Source organism: Triticum aestivum, chromosome 2B (assembly GCF_018294505.1).
Source record: "Triticum aestivum cultivar Chinese Spring chromosome 2B, IWGSC CS RefSeq v2.1, whole genome shotgun sequence".
Taxonomy (NCBI): domain Eukaryota; kingdom Viridiplantae; phylum Streptophyta; class Magnoliopsida; order Poales; family Poaceae; genus Triticum; species Triticum aestivum.
Window position 1 is genome coordinate 133106283 of NC_057798.1, and position 15958 is coordinate 133122240.

The 15958-nt window shown below is 44.3% G+C and overlaps 1 long non-coding RNA gene across 1 annotated transcript; it reads left to right on the top strand.

Annotated features, from left to right (window-relative positions):
- Positions 1-11848: 11848 nt before the first annotated feature.
- LOC123043890 (uncharacterized) lies at positions 11849-14874 on the top strand. The gene is made up of 3 exons (XR_006419681.1): positions 11849-12299; positions 13048-13090; positions 13178-14874. It is a non-coding gene; the product is annotated as an uncharacterized lncRNA (long non-coding RNA).
- Positions 14875-15958: the final 1084 nt, after the last annotated feature.

Genomic DNA, 15958 nt, shown 5'->3' on the forward strand with positions numbered 1-15958 from the left:
TCTTTTCGGTCTTCTGGCGATAACCCGGTACCTCCCGGAACACTTCCAGACACTGATTCCCTTCGTCCTATATATCAATCTTCACCTCCGGACCATTTTGGAGTTCCTCGTCATGTCCGGGGTCTCATCCGGGACTCCAAACAACCTTCAGTCACCAACATAATAACTCAACTATACTTAGATTGTCACCAAACGTTAAGTGTGTAGACCCTACGGGTTCGAGAACTATGCAGACATGACCGAGACACCTCTACGGTCAATAACCAATAGCGTGACCTGGATATCCATATTGGTTCCTACATATTCTACGAACATCTTTATCGATCGAACCTCAATGTCAAGGATTCAGCTAATCCCGTATGAAGTTCCCTTTGTCCATCGGTATGTTACTTGCGTGAGATTCGATCATCGGTATCTCCATACCTAGTTCAATCTCGTTACCGGCAAGTCTCTTTACTTGTTTTGTAATACAAGATCTCGTGGCTAACTCTTTAGTCACATTACTTGCAAGCTCATTGTGATTATGTATTACCGAGTGGGCCCTAAGATACCTCTCCGTCATATAGAGTGACAAATCCCAGTCTTGATCCATGCCAACTCAAAATACACCCTTGGAGATACCTGTAGAGCATCTTTATAGTCACCCAGTTACATTGCGATGTTTGATACACACAAGATACTCCTTCGGTTTTAGTGAGTCGCATGATCTTATGGTCATAGGAACAGATATTTGACATGTAGAAAAAGATAGCAATAAACTTGATACGATCATATGCTACGCTTACAGTTTGGGTCTTGTCCATCACATCATTCTCCTAATGATGTGATCCCGTTATCAAATGACAACTCTTGTCTATGGATAGGAAACTATAGCCATCTTTGATCAACGAGCTAGTCCGGTAGAGGCTCACTAGGGACATGTTGTTGTCTATGCATCCACACATGTATTTGAGTTTCCAATCAATACAATTATAGCATGGATAATAAATGATTATCATGAACAAGGAAATATAATAATAACCACTTTATTATTGCCTCTAGGGCATATTTCCAACACCTTGAGCCACAAGCTCTCCATTACAGAGCAATCCAACACAGGAAGGAACAGGGTATTACACCTCATGGTGGCCCGAACCTGGGTAGCTCGCGCGTCCCCTTCTTGTCCAGTATGAGTGAGTGCGCTCGTCGTGGTCTTGCTGTAGTTGTTGTCGGGTCATAGGTCACCAAGCAAAGCCCCCTAGAGTCCGAACCCTAGTTCTTGGAGAAGTTTCTTGGATGCAGATCCTAGACTCCAACATCCACCATCATGGTCCTTGCCGCATCCATCAACGTCTAGTTCTTCCTCTCCGCAACACCATTTTTTTGAGGGGTATAGGGTGCGGCATATTGGTGCTTGATCCCCTCATCACTAAGAAACTCATCCAAGGTGTAGTTCTTGAACTCGGTGCCATTGGCACTTCTAATCATCAATATCTTTGCTTCATGTTGACATTGAACTTCATTAGCAAAGTCGATGACGGTTTGCTGGGTCTCACTCTTCCTCTTGAAGATGTATACCCATGTATATCTTGAGTAATCATCCACAATCACCAAGCTATATTTTCTTCCCCCAAGACTATCAAAGGAGGAGGGCCAAAGATATCCATGTGAAGGAGCTCCAAGGGCCACTTCGAGTAGGTGATAGTCGTGGGTTGGTGATCCGTCTCATGTAGCTTTCCTTCAATACAAGCAATGCAAGCACGATCTTTGGAAAAACTCACATTTGCTAGTCCATGAACGTGATCCCCTTTGAGGAGACTTTACAAAGATCCCATATTGACATGGGCTAGTCGGTGATGCTAAAGCCATCCCACATCAACTTTATCAATTAGGCACGTCCTAGTCTTAGTGGGTCGCTCTGAGAAGTTAACCACATAGAGACCGATCTCGACATGCCCAACAAAAGCTACTTTAGGAGTCCTGCTCCGCAAAAGGGCCACAGTATTAAGATCAAAGAATGTTGCAAAGCCCGTGAGTGCTAGTTGACGAATGGAAAGTAAATTGTATGCAAGGGGCTCAACAAGTATGACCTTCTCAATAGATAAATCTTGAGAGATGACCACCTTGCCAAGACCTGATACCTTAGAAGTTGAAGCATCACCGAATTGGACATGGGTGGGCATAGATGGGCCTGCTTGCATGTCCACCACCAACTCCTTTGCTCCCGGTCATATGACTTGTTGCTCCACTATCAAGCAACCATGACACCCCACCGAAAGCAAACTCCTACAAGAGATTATGCTTGGATTTTAGGTACCCATTTTTGAATGGGTCCTTTGATGTTAGCAACAAGGGTCTTAGGAACCCAAATAGACCACTCAATGTACTCATAAGAAGAACCAACAAATTTGGCATAAACATGCTCATCACTAGCACGGCATAAAACATATGAAGGGTTAAAATCGTCGGCTTTGTTGGGAGGAGTGGTCTTGCCCTTCTTGGTATTACCAGCCATATCTGTCCTTGTTCTTCTCATGAGCACCTCTCCCGCCTTGATGAAGATCCCCTTAAGAGGGAGAGGTTTCTTAGTATTTTTCTTCTTATTCTTTGACTTGGGTACAAACCCAAACCCTTCCTTTGCCACAACTTCCTTTTGATTGCTCAGAAGGTCATTGAGGTTCTTCTCACCTTGTATGCATGTCACAAGGCATTTCTCAAGTTGCTCTTTCAACTTGGCATTCTCCTCCACAATATGCACATGGTCGAAACAAGGGTTAGTAGCATTGGCATTATCAATTAAAACAAAAGGAGGGCAAGTAGTTATCTCCTTGTTTAGTTTCGCTAGGAGTTGATCATGAGACTCCTTGGGAGATGCATGAACACCCTTCAAGACCTTGTGAGCCTTGTCAAGTATGTCAAACTCCTCCTTGAGTCTATGATGGCCAACCCCAAGTGCAACCTTCTCGGATTTAAGCACACGGGTACGAACAAGAGCATGATCATGATCTTTCCTTAATTTAGCAAGCTCATCATTGTGCGACTCCTCAAGGGCCAAATGAAGACCTCGTTCTTCTTCAAGAGCAATTGAAAGATCTGCAATTTCATCGGTATAGTCACGGCTATGCCCTTCTAACTTAGAGATGGTATCCTCATGAGACTCAATGATATCATTGGCCTCACCTAGTTGCTCCAAGAGAGCAACAAAACGTGCTTCTTGGTCTCACCTCTTAGCTTGCTTAAGTACTTATCAAACTCGTTCTCATCCACTTTTGCCTCCACATGATCATCAACACAATCCAACAAAGAAGGAGTGGTAGTGATGTAAGTTTTGATGCTGGAGGTTACCTCGTTGGTACTTTTGGCCATGAGGCACTTGGCAATGAGGTTCTCATTGGGGCCATTAAAGAGAGACACCTTGGTTGGGGAAGAGGTGGCAATGGCCACGGTGGTCGTCGCCATCCCTTCACCACTTGTATCTTCATCATCATCATCATCGGAGATGTACTCTTCGTGTGCCACCAACCCCTTTTGAGGCACTTTCTTAGTGAAGTTGTTCTTATTGGGGAAGGACTTGGTCTTGTCCTTGCGGATAAGCTTTCCACCATTGTCTTCCCACTTCTCATAGGGGCAATCCACCACAAAGTGACTCACATTGCCACAATTGTAGAAAGTTCCCACATGTTGCTTGACCTTTGAGGCACTTGAGTTTTTCTTGGAGAAGTTGGGCCTAGAGTTTCTATTGTTGCCCCAAAATTGCCTTGACGCAATAACCATGTGCTTGTGGTAAGCATATTTAGTGTCTTTGGGAAAACTCTCTTCTTCCTCCTCTTCTTCTTCCAGAATAGCCTTGGACTTCAAAGCAAGGTTAGGTGAGGCCTTCTTTTACCATTGGACACAAGCTAGATAATTATCGGTGCTCTTGTTCATGATGTTCATGGCAATAAACTCATAGAACACATCACTTGAGGACAAGGTGTGGAAGTCCGGTCTTTGACGGATCACGAAGGACATGCCCATTGTTAAATTGCATGATGGCTTGAGAAACTTGCTCTTGATCCAATTATCATCAGTATCCTTGCTCCAATGATATCTAATAGAAACTGCTAGAGTTGTCAATCTTCGATAGAGGTCACGAGGATCCTCATCTTCATTCATCACAAACTCATTGGCCTCATCGATAACCACCTCAAAGTTGGACCGTTGGATGCTTGAACTTCCCTTGTATAAGGAGAAAATATGTTCCCAACAATCCTTTGCATGACAGAAGGGATGCAAGTGAGCTAGATCTTCGGGAGGCACCGCAGATTGGAGGATGAACAAGGCAGAGTGATTGTATTGATTGTCTGCCTCTTCTCTTAGCGTAAAGTTGTTTGGATCATGCGGGTAGTAACCTTGCCTGATGATTCTCCAAAGATTTATTGAGCTGCAATTCAAATGAGACTTCATACGAAAAACCCAATTAGCAAAATCACTCTTCACAAGCTTAGGAGGAGGACCAAGGTTGTTAATATGTGGTGTAGGGACCGGTCCTCCATAGACCATGGGAGGGGGAACCGAGGCATCAGTTCTCATCCAATTCTTACCATGAGGGGAAGAGGTGTGAGTATCTTTAGCCGCTTCATTAGCGGAATTGTCCTCGGACTCCGATGCCGTGGTATTAACCACAAGCAATGAGTCGGGAGAAGATTTCAACCCCTCAAGAAGTTCTTTAAGCATGGAGTCGGTGGAGACGAGGATGTGTTATCGAAGTTCCTTCCCTTTGAGGGGAAGTACGTCTATGTTGGAGCAGTGTGGAGGCACAATGCTCCCCAAGAAGCCACTAGGGCCACCGTATTATCCTCACGCCCTCGCACAATGCAAGATGTTGTGATTCCACTAGTGGTGCCCTTGAAGGCGGCAACTGGACCTTCACAGACATGGTTCGGGCTCTCTCTGCAACCGAATTGGAGGCCCCCAACACCGCCATGAAGCTTCACCACAATGGAGGCTCTGAGGTGACCTCAACTGTCCAGGGTGCTCAAACACTCAAGAGTAACAAGATCCGCAAGGGATTAGTGGGGGAATCAAATTTCTCTTGGTGGAAGTGTAGATCTAGGCCTTCTCAACCAATCCCTAAAGAATCAACAAGTTTGATTGGCTAGGGAGAGAGATCGGGCAAAAATGAGCTTGTGAGCAACAATGGAGCTTGGGGGAGGAAGAGGTGAGTCAACTTGGAGAAGATGACTCCCTTATATAGTGGGGAAAAGAATACAACTAACACTAGAATAGCACTAAAACCTTCTGATTTGGGCAATCCTTCTATAAAGTCCATGCTAATAGTTTGCCCAGGGCTATCTGGCAAAGGTAGAGGTTGCAATATTCCTGGTGTTTTGCATAGTTCATGTTTAGCTTGCTGACAAGTACACTGCTTAACAAAGTTCTCAACATATGTTTCAATCCCAATCCAACTAAGCAGTTGCTTAATTCTGTGATAAGTAGGCAGTATACCAGAATGGCCTCCCACAGGTGTGGAGTGGAAAGCCTGGATGAGCTTGGTTTGCAAACTTGCATTAGCTCCAATCCAAATCTTGTCTTCATGTTTAATAAGTCCATCTTGGAGCAAAAATCCAGGACAAGCATTATTATCTACTGCTAGTTTGTGCAGCATCAATTGGGCAGCAGGATCTATTGTATAAGAGTTCAAGACTTCTTGGATCCAAAGTGGTCTGCTGGAGGATATTGCTTGCACAGTAAACAAATGGGCCACTCTAGAAAGTGCATCAACAACAGTGTCCTCTACTCCTTTCTTATACTGGATGGGAAACTATAGCCCCACAAGCTTTGTCATAGCCTTCCTCTATAAATGTGAAGTCAGTAACTGATCACCTAAATGACATGAGCTTTGATGATCTGTTTTAATCACAAAAGGTGCCCTCGACAAATAAGATCTCCACCTATCAATGGCCATCATAATTGCCAGAAACTCCTTTTAATAAATACAAAGTTTCTAACTGGCTACTCCAAGTGCATTGTTGTAATAAGTAATGGGATGTCCTTCCTGAGATAAAATAGCTCCCGCACCAGTGTTACTGCATCAGTTTCCATAGTAAAAGTCTTGTCGAAATTTGGTAGAGTCAACACAGGAGTGGTAGCCATAGCATGTTTCAGCTGCTGAAAAACTTTGTGAGTTGTATCAGACCACTGAAAGGTTTGTTTCTTCAGTAAAGCAGTAAGAGGCTTAGCCAGCAGACTATAGTTCCTCACAAATTTCCTGTAATAGCCTGTCAGCCCAAGGAAACCCCTCAACTGAGTGACACACTACAGGAATCAGCTTCTTTGTCGTCTGCCACATATGGCAAAGGTGCCCAGCAAAGAAAGCTATGGTAAACGAGTTCTTTGCCGTCTGTGGTAGATGGCAAAGAAATTGGACGGCAAATAACAGGCGTTAGCCACATTAGGTGGCTAACGGGAGGCTTTGTCGTTCGCCAGCAGACGGCAAACATGCCCTTCCCTTTGTCATCTGCTAATTGACGTCAGCCACGCGTCATGCCCTCCCCATCCTTTGTTGTCTGCCACAGACGGTAAAGTAACCAAATGGGTCAGCTCCCAGATTGCACAGGTTGCTGCCACGTGGCCTCTTTGTTGTCTGTGGCAGACGGCAAAGAGCCCTTTGTCGTCGGTGGCAGACGGCAAAGAGCCTGTATTGCCTCTTTTTATTCTGTTTTTTCTTCTATCCAACCATTTCCACGACAAATATACGATATTTCACATGAAACATATATATATACTTAACAGCAAACATATGAGATATCAAACACATAGACAGCAAGTTCCACATACATATGAGATATCGAATACATAGCAAGTTCAACATACATAGTTCATCCATACATATTACAAGTTCCACATAGCAAGTTCCACATTGTTACAAAATGAAAATAGAAAGGGAAAACAAGCCCTCCATCAATGCAAGCTTTCGTGAAGTGAATGAAATCTGCAAAATGGGAAATAAGAAAGTTAGAAGAAAGTTAGAAGAAAGTTAGAAGAATACTAGAAGAAGAAGAAGAAGAAGAAGAAGAAGACTAGAAGAAGAAGATGAAGAAGAAAATGAAGAAGAAGAAAGTGAATGAAATCTGCAAATGGGTCATTTTGGAGCTAACTTAGGTAAAATGGATCATTTATGAGCTAACTTAGGTAAAATGGATAATTTTGGAGCTAAGTTAGGTAAAATGGATTATTTTGTAGCTAACCTAGGTTAAATGGGTCATTTGGAGCTAACTTACATAAAATGGATCATTTTGGAGCTAACTAAGGTAAAATGGATCATTTATGAGCTAACTTAGGTCAAATGGATCATTTTGGAGCTAACTTAGGTAAAATGGATCATATTGGAGCTAACCTAGTTAAAATGGGTCATTTTGGAGCTATAGGTAAAATGGATCATTTTGAAGTGAACTAAGGTAAAATGGATCATTTATGAGCTAACTTAGGTCAAGTGGATCATTTTGGAGCTAACTTAGGTAAAATGGATCATTTATGAGCTAACTTAGGTCAAGTGGATCATTTTGGAGCTAACCTAGGTAAAATGGATCATTTTGGAGCTAACCTATCTAAAATGGATCATTTAGGAGCTAACCTAAGTAAAATGGATCATATTGGAGCTAACCCAGGTCAAATGGGTCATTTTGGAACTAACGTAGCTAATTATGCCTCTTTTTTGTTAACTGAGCATATTATGCCATTTTTTAGTTAACTAAGCATATTGTGCCATTTTTTACATAAGTAAGCTAAGTGTACGTCTTTATTGAGCTAACCTAGGTAACTAAGCATATTAGAGCTAATTTAGCATTTTAGAGCTAACTGAGGTCATTTTGCAGCTAACTTAGGTAAAATTGATCATTTTGGAGCTAATTAAGCTTATTATGCCATTTTGGAGGAAAATAAGCTAAGCATATGACATTTATGAGGTTACCAATGATGTTATGCCATTTTTGAACTAAGTAAACTAATTATGCCATTTTTTACATAAGTAAGCTAAGTGTATGTCATTATTGAGCAAACCTAGGTAACTAAGCATATTAGAGCTAACTTAGGTCATTTTGGAGGAAACAAAGCTAAGTGTAGATCATTTTAGAGCAAACTTAGGTAAGAAGGATCATTTTGCAGCTAAGTAAGCTAAGTCTAGGTCATTATGGTAACCATATTGGAGGAAATAATGCTAAGTCTAGTCTAGGTCATTATGCATTTGTTAAGCAAAACACTATATACAGAAAACTTACCGTCATCACGGAGGTGAAGCACCGTGGTGGCTCGTGTTGGTACCACCGGGAGATGGATCGTGCCATGCTTGTCTGGAGTTACGCTGCACCAAAGATCATTTGCAATGTCTCGTTAGCATGAAGACACTGAAATGTTAAGACTAGTAACTAATGACCATTCAAATTAAACTCACCATGGTCCCCGGAGTAATCTCTGGCATCGGCGGAGGGGTCTGACCGGCCTTCTCGCACACAGAGTGCACATTTGGTTTTGACGAGTAAGTGTCAGGACCCCGATCCTAAGTCACACTAATCTAGCATGTAACACATCATATCACTTTGCGGCCTCACGCACGGTATCCCCACGGGTGCCACCTTACCTGGCCCGGGACCGTTTGCGCCTTTTGGCTCATGTATATGATAGTGTCGCTAGCATCCATATGACAGAGAACTCGGGCCGACATGACTAGTTGTAAACCCAAGGTGGAACTAACTTATAGGGACAGGCATACATGGCCCAGCAATGCACGTGTTGGTCAGCAGCGAGTGAATCCGGGCTGTAGCAAGCTAAGAGGACTCCGGTAAGCACCGCATGACATTTCCCTGAAGGGACAGACACAGGAGCAAAGAAGGACACATGCCGATCATCCCATGTGTTCCGGAGCAGTAGCAAGCTACCATGGCTCAGTGGAAGCACTAGGAGACATTTCCCCATAAGAGAGGCTACCAAGAATAAACAACTAGGTGTCAGATACCACACATAGCAATACACGTTACATGTACGAATAACATGCAAGTATGTGTTGTACAACATGGCATCACAACATAACTCAACAACTTATATAGATAAAGGCCTAGAAGAGCCACATAGCATTTATTACGAATAGGGGTCACATGACCCAACATACAGAGCATACAAACAATAGAAGCTTAACATGTCTGAGTACAGACAACTACAAATGAAAAAGGGCAGAGAAGCCTGACTATCTACAAGACCCTCCCAAGGTACAAGATCGTAGCTGAGGTAACAAGCTAAACATCGAAGTCCACGCCGAACTACTAGTGAGACTAAAGTCTCTCTGCAAAAACATAAACTAAGCAAATGTGAGTACAAACGTACCCATCAAGACTTACATCAGAACTATCTACATATGCATCAGTATCAACAAAGGGGTGGTGGAGTTTAAGTGCAGCAAGCCAGCTTTAACTCGATGGCTATCCTGCAATACGACTGCTGGTAACTATTTTGAGGTGGCGCACACGAGTCCACATATTCACCATATCAATACACCACTATGGATCCGCTCCCGTCTCCCTACGAGAAGGCCATCCATAGCACTCACGCTTATCTTGCGCATTATAGAATATCCACTTTCACTTGTCAATGAACTGCATAAGCAAACCAGTAGTCCATTACCGCGGACGCGGCTATTCGAATAGATCATTTATAACCCTGCAGGGGTGTACTTCTTCACACATGTTTCCACCACTTAGCGTCTGCACATGACATGTGCTCGACAGACTTCAAGCGAAAGCCGATGTGGGTGTAGACCACGACCTGACTAACCACACAAGTCTCTAGTCCAGGTTTATCGCCTATTCAGGTTCTATCTGCAGGGAATCCGGCTGAGGTTTCCACTACGGCCCCGAACAATGTGTGCAGGGTTCCCGGGGCACCAAACAGGCGACTTGGTACACCAGGCCACTTGCCTATCGCATCATATTCCACCCCTCCGGTCAGCGCTACGCATGGCCTCCAGCACACTACAAACACCAGAAACTACTTGCAACTCCTGGACAGAGGACAGGGGGTTAATAAGTCATGCGGGGTCATATTTTAGGGCCCAACGTGTGGTAGTAGTTGTTCTTGGCTCACAAACACAGAACTCAGTTCATGAGGACGGTTTTAATGAGATAACCCACCATGTAATCCTACATGGCCTCTCATCTCTACCTTTACCAAATCGTGTTCACACACTTAGCTCTCAACAGTAGGACATGTTCACCTCCATTCCAATCCATCCGAGATGAATCAGACTTGACACAACTCTAAGCATAGCAGGCATAACAAGCAAGCATGAATGAGTAGGCACATCATGGCTCAAACAACTCCTACTCATGCTAGTGGGTTTTAACTATTTACTGTGGCAAAGACGGGTCATGCACAGGAAAAGGGCTCAACTACCACAACACGTAACAGTTGAAACGTTGTTGTCCTAATGCAGTAAAAGAGAGCAAGAGCGAGAGAGTGGGATTGTATCGAAATGCTAAATGGGGGTTTGCTTGCCTGGCACTTCTGAAGATAGTATAGCTCTTCATCGGTGTCATCGAACTCATCGTCGGAACAAACGTCTACTGAGGGGGAACAACACCAGCAAACAGAGATGGAACACAATCAATGCAATGCAACAACATGATGCATGAATGTGACATGGCAATATGTTGTGATTTGAGCTAATGCGGCTAGCAACGATTAAAATGGAGTTGGTTTGAACGCAAGATTCAAATTCTAGCTCCACATAAGGCATTTCAAATGCCATTAATTCAAATTGTCTTATACAACAACTTTAAGTCGTTCAAACATGCATGGAAATGGCACCGATGGAAAGATTGGATTTTTCTGATCATTTTCAATATATAATATTTTATTTGGAGTTACGGTTTGTTTTTTATGAATTTTTGAAGTTTAAACTAATTCTGGAATTTCCTGGACTAGTAAGAGTGTACATGCAACGTACGTCTCTCAAATATAAAACATTTTTTTAATCTATTTTTCGTTTTTGTTGATTTTATTTTTATGTGGTTCTTTTTCACCTAAATAGGGTAGCATGGGCCTAACGGTGTAAGCATGTTGATCCAACGGAGCTAACTGCTATGAGAAATCTGATGTTTCTTGCAGAAAATATTAGTAGCAAAAGCGTGAAAACAGTTGGATTGCATATTTGCGGTAAAATCAGTACAATTGATGGATGATTATTTTGATCCGGACGTGACAGTAATTATGGAGTGTAACAATTTGCGGTGGACTTGAGCAAAATATACTTTAAGCATTGCTTCCGCAAAGCAAACCAAGTTGCTGATTCTCTAGCAAAAAAAATTAGTAGTTGATCTTCTAGTTCATGGGAAGATTCGATCCCGGACTTTGTTTCTCATCTCCATGTAAATGATATATGACCATTATATGAGAAATATAGTCTATTACCCCTCAAAAAAAATGTACGATTCACACACACAAATCGAGAAAGCATAAAAATATATTATTATTAGTTTCCAAAAAGATAACAATTCAATCCCAGTTCGAAGCAACGGTTAATAAACAAAATATTTAGTAACACTATACCCTATTTGTTCTATGAAAATCGCTTCCATGGATCCATGGTAGTAATATATATTTCTATAGCTTCATCTTCATCTGACATATATTATTCAATAAAAAAATTATCCAGAAATCTTAATTAATAATTTTAAATTGAAATTTAACTACCAATGGGCTCCTTATATTATTCACAACCTTTAAAGCACGCCCCGGCGGTGGCGGCCTGCCTGACTTGATTAATAAAAAGATGGACTCAGGAAAAAAGATTATTAATAAAAAAGATAAGACACCTGTGGCCCCACACACCACTGACACCTCATCTTCATCTTCCTCCCTCTGTTTCTCTCTCGCACGGGCAGAGTACAAGCAGCGCCTCCGCCCTCCCCACTACATCCCGCCGCCAGCTCAGGGACCCTTCCCCTCCCTTGTTGTGCGCTTCTTTGGCAGGGACTGCACCTCTCCAGTCCCCACCGCCGTTGAGATGGCCGCCCTTCCCTTTGCCTCTCCACCTCCGTCGATGGAGGCGCAGACTTTGTCTCCACCAGATCCTCGGTCGCGGACTTGACGCGATTGATGGAGGGCTCTGCAGCGCCTAACTCCTCCTCTTGCGGGACAAGATGCGAAATCGGAGCAAGCGCTGAGGAGCGCCAGTGAAGACGCCCTGCTCCGATGGGTTGGGCATGCTGCGAGCCTCACCGTGTGGTGTGGCCAAGTACGACATGCTCCAAAGTGGATGGTCGACGCCCTGCCCACCTCGCCCATGACTGGTATTTCGTCATCCCCCTCTCTCGGTTCGGCTCTGTCCGATGGCGTTGCCTGTGCCTCGCCGCCGCGCCGTAGCCACATCCACATGCTTCGCGCCACGACCGCCACAAGCCCATGCTTGGCCGCTTTAGCTCTTGTGCATAAGTGTGATCTAAATCAGAAATGTTTGTATGTAATCAATTGCTCATGCAATTTTATAGGCTGTGGAAAGTGCTCTTTTACACTGATACAGTTCAGTCTTATGTTGGTACTTATTTCTAGTTTATTCACAATGAATAATATCTCTATATACCATATCAAAATATGTAGTTTATGTAATCAATTGCAGTCTTTGTGGTACATAATATCTCTATATAATGTCATATCAATAAGGCATATTTGATTAGTCTTGCTTGGTCTGAACACTCTTACATGTAAATCTGGATGCTATAGCTAATCAGTGCTCTCATTTCTGACAAGATGCACTGTTGTCTATGTGAACTGGTTTAACGCAAGACACTGATGTGAATTAATATAAATTGTATATCTGGTTGCTAGCAGTATGTAGTTCTGAAGTACTCCCTTCGTTCCATAATATAAGACGTTATTACATCCTATATACTCACATATTGAATGTAATAACGTCTTATATTATGGGACAGAGTGAGTAGAAAACTTTCCAAATCGTTGAGGCAATCAACATTCATTTGCATAGCTTTTGCAACCTAAGTTCATCCAGGTTTAGCTCTGACAGAAACAACTATGGGACAGGTACAACATGAAGTTGGGTTCTAGTGTTTTAGCTATAGTGCAGGTACATCTTCCTTGCTTATTCTAATTGTGATTGTCAAATGTTCCTTGATTGCTATTTTTTGTGAAACCTTCTTGTGCATATGTGAAGGAAAGCAATCTTGGATTCACTGGATGATGTATACACACCAAGTGCACCTCGCTTTCATAATAGCAAGCAACCCCATTCTGAGGTATGTTCTTTTCGCCCGCCACCTTTTTAAGAGTTTGATTATTTCCAATTAGCCTTCTCTGATGTGATGCTTGATAACCCCATTATGAGATTTTGTATAGTCCTTTCATTGACATGGCCTAAAACTAACATCAATGAAAGGACTATACAAAATGGTAGGCCATGTCAATGTCAATGAAAGGACTATAATACAATACATGTCAAATGTCCCAATGCCATGTCAATACATACAATACTCTCAAGTCTGCAATACAATACCAATTGGTAGGCCAACATTCAGAGAAGGATGTACTGAACTTAGGTTGTAGAAGTTCAGAGAAACATGTACTGGATTTAGCAAGTAGAAATTCAGAGAAGCATGAGTGGAGGAGCCGAGTCTACCTTTTCCTGTATGTTGTCTACCTTTTGCTATTATCAATTGGGATGTCACTTTTTTCTGATAAGGGAAAAGACGTGCTCAGGGTCTTGTTGATCCAGAACTTGTTGACCATCTGACTTCCATGCTAAAAAAGATAGGCATCTCCTAAATTATGTTGCTAATTCTTTCGTTTATCCAAGATGGATGTCAGTCCTCCCAATTATGTGCTTAATATAACAGAACAGATTAGAGATATGTTCAGTGCCATGCATTCAGTTTCACTCAAAACACATAAACTATATATTATAGGCCATTGTATTTATTTGTACTCGGTATATTAAGAAATAGGAGCACAATTGTAGTCATGCTTTTTTGTTACTATTTGTATTTCTGAATTTTGAACCAAATCTGCCATGAGGAATCTGCCCATGAACTTGTCTGATGTCCATCATTTTGGTCATTATTAATTTTGTTGTCACAAGTGCACATTCTTCCAAATATGGTACTCTTAATAATTGAATATGTGAGGATAGTTGGTGTTTCATGAAACCAGATTGCTTTACTTGCTACAGAGTATAGCCACCAAGGTTTGTTTCCTGTGAGCTAGCTTCCTACACCCAGCAGGGGGCTTGATGTTAAGGTAAAGAAAACTCTGGTCAAAGTTTGTACCTGATCAATGTTCGTTGGCTTGTGGCGAGGGCCTCAACGTGGCGATGGCATCCGTGGGTCGACAGAGGAGAGCGGCAGGTGGCCACGGCGCCTCGCGCGCACATCCATGACTCAGCAGATGCAGAGCTCACATCCATGGGGAAGTAGAGGAGAGCGGGAAGCAGCAATGGCAGCATGTGCTCGCGTCCTTGGGGAAGTAGATGAGGAGAGGACGCCAGTGACTGAGTCCCCTGTTCGCATCTGTGGGGTAGTAGAATAGGAGCGGAAAGCGGCAACGTCGATCCGCGTTCGCGGCAGCAGGTAGCAGAGGAGGAACGGCGGGTAGGGGCGGCGATCTGCGCTCGCTTCCGTGGGGCAGCAGAGGAGGAGAGACAATTTTTTTTATCAGGAAGGAGAGACAGCTTGTAATGAGGGAAGAGAGAAAATTATGGGATAGAAATCCCCTATCCCGCTAATTGAGGAGGAACGGGCGCGGGGGGCAGTCTGCTCCGGCAGAACATTTAATCTGGGCCGCTCGTTTGCGTGGCTGACCATTGATGTAATATGAACTGTCAGATGTGATTTAGTTGGATTGATCGAACGCCTCTGATAATCTCGTGTACACTTTGTGGTGTGTTCGTTGGATAATTCATGTTTGCTCTTTTAATAGTAGTAGAGATAAGATTATTTTAATCCAGAAAATGATTAAGTGCATCAGCATGACGTCATTGCTACGCCAGGAGGTCAACAGGGCCGTCCAGGTCAAACCTGAGCAGCAGGGCCCACATGTCAGTGACACAGCGCCTAATTAGGGGTTAATTAAGCAGTGGGGGCCGCTGTCAGTGTCTATGCTTAAACCAATCACAGTAGTTAGGCTAGTCTAACCCGTCCACGTCACCTGATTAACCCCGGCGATGACCGGAGCGTGGCGGCGATGCCCGTACGGCCAACTCCGGCGTCTGCTGGACGCGCGGCTGGGCGCGTTCGAAAGCCCGCGATGCGGCGCATCTACTGGTGGCCACGGTGTGCATTGGGGCGGCCTGTAAAGGCAGCGGCGACGAGCCGGGCGGCGGCCGGAGCTCGGAGGTGTGCGGAAGCGGGGCTGCAGCTTGCAAGGGAGCCAGCTAGGGGCGGCGTTGGACTCCTGGTTGCTCCAGGAGCATGCGGGGCGCGCGGGGCTGAGCGGATACGCACGGTGGCTGCAGGAGCAGCGGCCATGGCGGACGGCGGCGCGGGAGCTTGCGGGTCGGCGGCTAGGGGACGGGAACGGAGGGGCGAGCATTAGGGGAAGATCAGGAGCTCACAAGGAGGTCGACGGAATGCTCAGAGGGCTCGGGGGCGCGCTGGAGGCGACGAATCGAAGGGCGGCATCTGGCGGCCGTGTGCGAGGAAGAAGAGGGTGGGCGTCGTCTTGAGGGCAACCCGGCTCGAATACGTCGGTGGAGAGGACGAGTTCGACGGCGCAGAGCTCGTGGGATTACAGAGGAGGGAGGAAACGGCGGTGGCTACGTGGTTAGGCAATGGCGGCCGGCGTGTGCTCTCGGGCGGCTGTGAGAGAGAGAGCTAGAGGGAAGGAGAGGAAGTGCAGAGAGAGGGAAGAGGACCAGGACGTCCAGGGCGTCACGCTGGCGTGGAGAGAAGGCCCGAGGCCTTGCCACCGCGAAGCAGGAGGTGGCGCTCGGGCGCGCGAGCGC